The sequence below is a fragment of the Calliphora vicina genome, chromosome 1 (assembly GCF_958450345.1).
Source record: "Calliphora vicina chromosome 1, idCalVici1.1, whole genome shotgun sequence".
Classification (NCBI taxonomy): domain Eukaryota; kingdom Metazoa; phylum Arthropoda; class Insecta; order Diptera; family Calliphoridae; genus Calliphora; species Calliphora vicina.
Genome location: NC_088780.1, coordinates 7,358,198 through 7,364,135, shown reverse-complemented (window position 1 = coordinate 7,364,135; position 5,938 = coordinate 7,358,198).

Sequence of the window (5,938 nt, the reverse complement as noted above, 5' to 3'; positions counted from 1 at the left end):
ACCAGAAACCTGATTAATTGAATACCCTACCCTTCACCATCAGTGGCAAGGATATATATTATGGTGGCCCTTGGTGAACATTGGTAATAAAAATCGTACCGCAAGCCCTCTGAAGTTTTGAGATGCATTTACCAGGCGAAAAAATGCAATTTTTTTAGTTTTTGTAAAAATTTTGCCATTAAAAAATTAATTTTGCAATTTAATTTAAAAGAATAGAAATGTGTACGCAATTTCGTTCTAATGAGACATAAAAAACAGTAATTGGTCAAAAAATGTTAAAGTTATTAAAAATTCGCCAGGCCATTAATGTGTCTCAGGCCACTAGAACAAGAAATGTAGGAACAAAATTAACATATTTAGAGAAATATTAAAATAAAAGCTCATTTTTACTTTAAATATATAGACCCCTTTCACACTAGGCAATTTAGTTGCGCAAGTCTCTTGCCCAACAACAAAACAGCATGTAAAATTTTCTTCTCCTTAACCCGACATTACCTCTGACATCAACAAACACAAGAGACTTGCGCAACTAAATTGCCTAGTGTGAAAGGGGTCATACATATTTTCTAGTATATGAGTTTTTTTTTTTTAGTCGTAGGATACCGTTAACCTATTCGCAGGTATAACTAAAAATTAATTTTTTTAACGACAGTTTCAAAACTCAATTTTCAAATTTTTAAAAATTTTGTTAAACAACTTTCAGAATTTTTTGATCATCTCATTTGGATTTATTGAGAATATAATAGGGAATTAAAATATGAACAAATTTTGAAAACATCTCCTATAGCTTTTCCGTACCTGCGATTTAAATTTTGAAATTTTCGAGAAAAACTAATTTTTTGGTAATATTTTGGCGAATCAGCTTATTTTTCCTATTGTTATGCAGTTTAGATAAAAACCTGTTCAGAATATTATAGTCCAGATAATTTTAAATTAATTTGAAAGTTTTACTAAAATTGGAAAACGTTAACCCTTAAATCATGAAGGTCAAAGGTAAAATTTTTCAATATTTGGAATTTCTAGTGGAAAGATAGCGAAATGTTATAACATAAAGTCTAGTATTTATAATAACATCTTAAAAATGCAAATTAACCCTTAATGGCACTTGGTGTTAAAATGACACTCAAATTTTAAAATCACGAAAAATACAGTCAATATGAATGGGTCAGTGAATGAGTGAATGAATGAGTCGGGCCTTGTATTTTTAACCCTTTAATGGATATTGTTGCCAATTGTCTACATTCCAGTTCCAATTAAATTTAGACGAATATAACCTTGATAATAATTCAGATTCTAATTCAGAAAAATCAAATGGAGTACGAAAAGTTTCAGTTAAAGAAATTCTAAATCAAACTAAAGCTAAACTAAATATAATAAATAAAAATCAACTAAATATTTAATAATTTATAGAAAAATAAAAGTAAAAATCATGCATTTAAGGGTTAAATATATAGATTTTTACCAAAAAGCCCAATAGGTCGGTCGTACGTATACTTTAGTAACTGTGTGGATATCTGGATTACTAACTCTTTAATATAGACAATATGGATATCCAATGATAGTTTTTTTCAAAGTCTTGCAATAGACTTTGAAAAAAACTATCATTAGATATCAATAGACTTTGAAAAAAACTATCGTTGGAGCTAAAATGGATCAAAATCGTGAAAAATATTTTTTAAACCGAATTTTTTTTGCCACAAAAAAAATGTTTGTCATACATTTTTTTTGCTAATTAAATTAAAAAAAAAATTGGAAAAAACTTTTTCAAAAAAAATTGGAAATAAATTTTCAAAAAAAAATTTGTTTAAAAAAATTTTTTAATTTTTTTTTTTTAAATTTTGTAAAAATATAGAATTACCCAAGAGAATGGGGGTAATAAACCCAAAAACGTAAATTACCCACATGTGTTTGAAAGATGGGTCACATAAAACCTAACTGGTTTTACAATTAAACTTTTGGATCGGTCTGGAAACCATACTTTACCAGCTACTTAGAGCTGACAAGTCTGGTGAGAAATGGGTCATTCGCAAATGAATTGTGAATACTTATGTTTCTTATCAAAGCTTTGGCTTTTATGCCAGATAAGGGTACCTACTAGGGTATTCATTCGACTAATGATTGTCCGATTAATCTAATAATTTCTTACGAATAATTATTCGAGCAATTTAAAAATGGTCATTTTCGAATAACGAATAATTCGAACAATTTTATGTAGAATAATCGAATAAATGTTCATATGTATTTAAATATAATTAAATTGCTTAAAATTTTTCATAATTCCAAATTAAAATAAGTAATAATGAGTCACTAAAATTGTATTGTTTCTGAAATTCGACAAATAACTAAATACAAAGGGACTTTCGATCACTGTAGATGAGTGTTCCGATAGCTCCTTCTATAAATATATAAATGTTATTGCAAGAAGTTACAATTCTAAAAACAAATCTTTCAAAATTTTTATTTTAGGACTTCAACCAATGAAAATAAAAGGTATGGATAAAATATTTGTTATTTAGCTGGCGAAATATTAGAAAAATCGCAATTAATAATAAAAATATTAATTTAGATTAAAGTGGAATTGAATGATCTTGATGTATAATACAATTTGTTATAAATAATTTAGAAATAGTGAATAATTAATTTACTAAAGAATTAGTTACTCAATATAAAACCCGAATTAATGAACGACATAAAAAAGTTCTTAATACGTTTATATTGCATTTGAATTCAGGATCATGTCCAACTAGCTCAAATGTTTTAAAGCATAGCTCCAAAACGGAAACTAAAGAGTTTGCTAGTCAATTGTTTAGTAGATTGTTCGGGAATTAATCTGATCAGAATATTTCTGATGAAAATTTAATGATGCACTTTGTTTTCGAATGTTTTTTAACATTATCAATACTTGAATTATTAACTTTAACGTTATTTTTTGTTTTTCTTTAACAATAAAATATTAAAAAACCGACATCAAAACTTCATTCTTTACTTTTTTACAAAAATTTAAATTATTCGAATAATTCGATTAATTTTAAACGTGTAATCGATTTATTTGAACAAGAAAAAATCGAATAATTCGATTACCCTAGTACCTACCTAATTTACCAGACTTTTTCCATTCTCAGGAAATAATATGAAAATCTGTTTATTCACCGGAAATTGGACAAAATAGTATATTATTTGATACGAATAAGTTAGATCTGGGAAATAAAATATCCCAGAATTAATGTCATAATTTTCTCTAAATATGAATTTAGAAATTTTAAAACCATTTTCTATATCACAGGTAGTTAAGCATCTTAATAATTCTTTTCAGAACTTAAAGTTTCAATTAGCATTAAGTCGACCTATAAGGAATGTAATTTTTCGTGGATTAAGGGTCTGATTCAGAAACACGAAAGGAAAATAATTTTCAAATTTTTATATGGAAAACACTCAACAATTATTTAAAAATTGAGCTATTTTCATACAAACATTTTTCAATTGTTTTCCTTTCGTGTTTCTGAATAAGAATCTAAAAAAAATGTTCTATGTTTTGCTAAAATGATGACATTTTAACTAAAATGTCATAAAATTTATGATTAATCAACAATTAAATTGAAGTTTTAATCACATTAAAGTTTAAATTCCATTAATATTAAATCTATTTGCATGATGCAATTCAACAACAGCAAAACCAACAACTAATTTGTTTTCGCTTACAGATAAACTACTCAAAACTGACGGCCAAAGTATTAAAATTTTTAAATATCTGTAATTACTTACTAAAACTAAACTTGTCAGTTTAAAGTTTTTAATAAAACAAGACGCACGCAGCAACACACATTCAAACTAAACTAAACTTCCTGTTGCCAGAAGTCATTCTCAACATTATTGAATGTGTATATATACATGTTCATATGTATGTAAGTTTCAACAATGTACAGCTGTCAGTCAGTCACTGACATGAATATACTTACTGACACATTCACTATTCATATACATACATATGTACAATGTACATATGTTTGTATGTAGCAAAGGAATAACAAAATGTTGAGACAAATTAATGAAGAATATAGTGGGGATATTTTATTCTATTTGAAGCATTAACAACACAACAATTTGTTATTACACTTAAACATTAAACATTAAATTTATTTTTGGTTTTCAGTTTTTTTTTTTCTGGCCCTTTTTTCCGTGCTGTAATTTTTGGTTTAAGTCGAGGTCGAAAAAGAAAGATAACAAAACTTTTCAAATTGCGTGAAATTGAGTTTAACTAAAAACTTTTGAACATGTTTTCTGTTGTTTGGTATTTTTTTTTTGTTTCGTTTCGTTTTACGTTTTGCTACGACTACTACAACCACAACTTTCACTGCCACGCTACTACTACTACTACCCCAACAAGCCACTTGACTTGTCTAATTTTATTGCCACTCCCACAATTTGTTCAGTTTCCCTTTCTGCTCTTAGTCTCAGTATGTTTACCCTTCAGAATAGACATTGTGCTTAGCAGAACAAAGCAAAAAATAAATTTAACAACAGCTAAAACAAAAAAAAAAAACAAAAAACACTTAAATTCGTTAAAAGTTTATCATTTTTATTCATTAATTTGGTTTTGGTTTCATGGTTGTTTCGAAAATACAAAAAAAAAAACAGCTCAACAAAACAAAAACGAAGTCAAGGAATACAATTTGATAAACAAACTCATTCCTACACCCAACACAACAACATTGTTGTTCAAGAGTAAGAGCCAAAAGCATGTCTGCATTTGCTCTTGTTTTGGGTGTGAGTGCAACTGATTGATGAAATAATTTCACTCTGGGATAATTCTTGTTTAAACTTGAGTGGATGTATATATGTATGCGTTTGTGTGTTTATATGTTTGCTTGTTATTGTTATTGTTTCTCAAATATAAATGAGTAACATATTTTCCCTCCTTAATTGCAAGAGTATGTTTGAGTATTTGTGTGCATTTGCTTGTTTGTTCATTTATTTGTGTAAATTTCATTTTTAATTACTTAAGTTGAAAGTTTTAATATTTATAATTAAATAAAAAATTAATTGTTTTGTTATTTTCGTTTCACTTTCATTCTATGGCACAGTGAATGTTTACATAGTAAATATTTAATGAACACAAAAGCTTTAAGAGGTTTCTAAGGAATGTTTAAAGTGAAATCAAAGAAAAGTTTTGATACAAAAGTTAGTATTGTGAATGAACTTTTTTATAATCAATTCACCGATCTGTGAAAGATTTAAAAATTTTTGCAAAATTTTCTTATTAACTTTTTTTTTATAAAAAAGTTTTTTTTAAATATACACGCAGAGAAAAAATATAGTTGGGCATGGTTACTGTAACCATTTCAATATTGTTACAAGTTTGTTTACTATATTATTGTCACAGTAACCATTTACATGATTGTGGTAACCATAATATGGTTAATTTACGATTCACATGAGTGTATCAACCATATACATGGTTACAGTAAACAAATATATGTTTGTGACAACCATTCATATGATGGAGGACTTATCATATTGTGTTGCTCTCGGCTTAAGGCTTATCATAATCTGAGAACAACATACTATGATAAAATTATTCATCATAAATATGGTTGCCACAAACATATATTTGTTTACTGTAACACTATTTAAATGGTTACAGTAACCATGTCCAATTATATGTTTTCTCTGCGTGTAGCTTTATATGTGTAAAAAAATATATTTTATATGAAAACATTTTTTTAAACATAAAGGTTATTTTATGAAAAAGGAAAAACTTGAAAGTAAATTTTTAATTTGACTTTAGATCATTTATTATATAATATAAAGAATATCACTGAAAATTAATTTTTACACAACTGGCAAATTGGAATGCATTTTCTACACTGCCAAGGGCTTCATCAACAATCTTTATTGACAAGGACTATTGTAAATATCATCTATTTAACTTTTGTGTTGA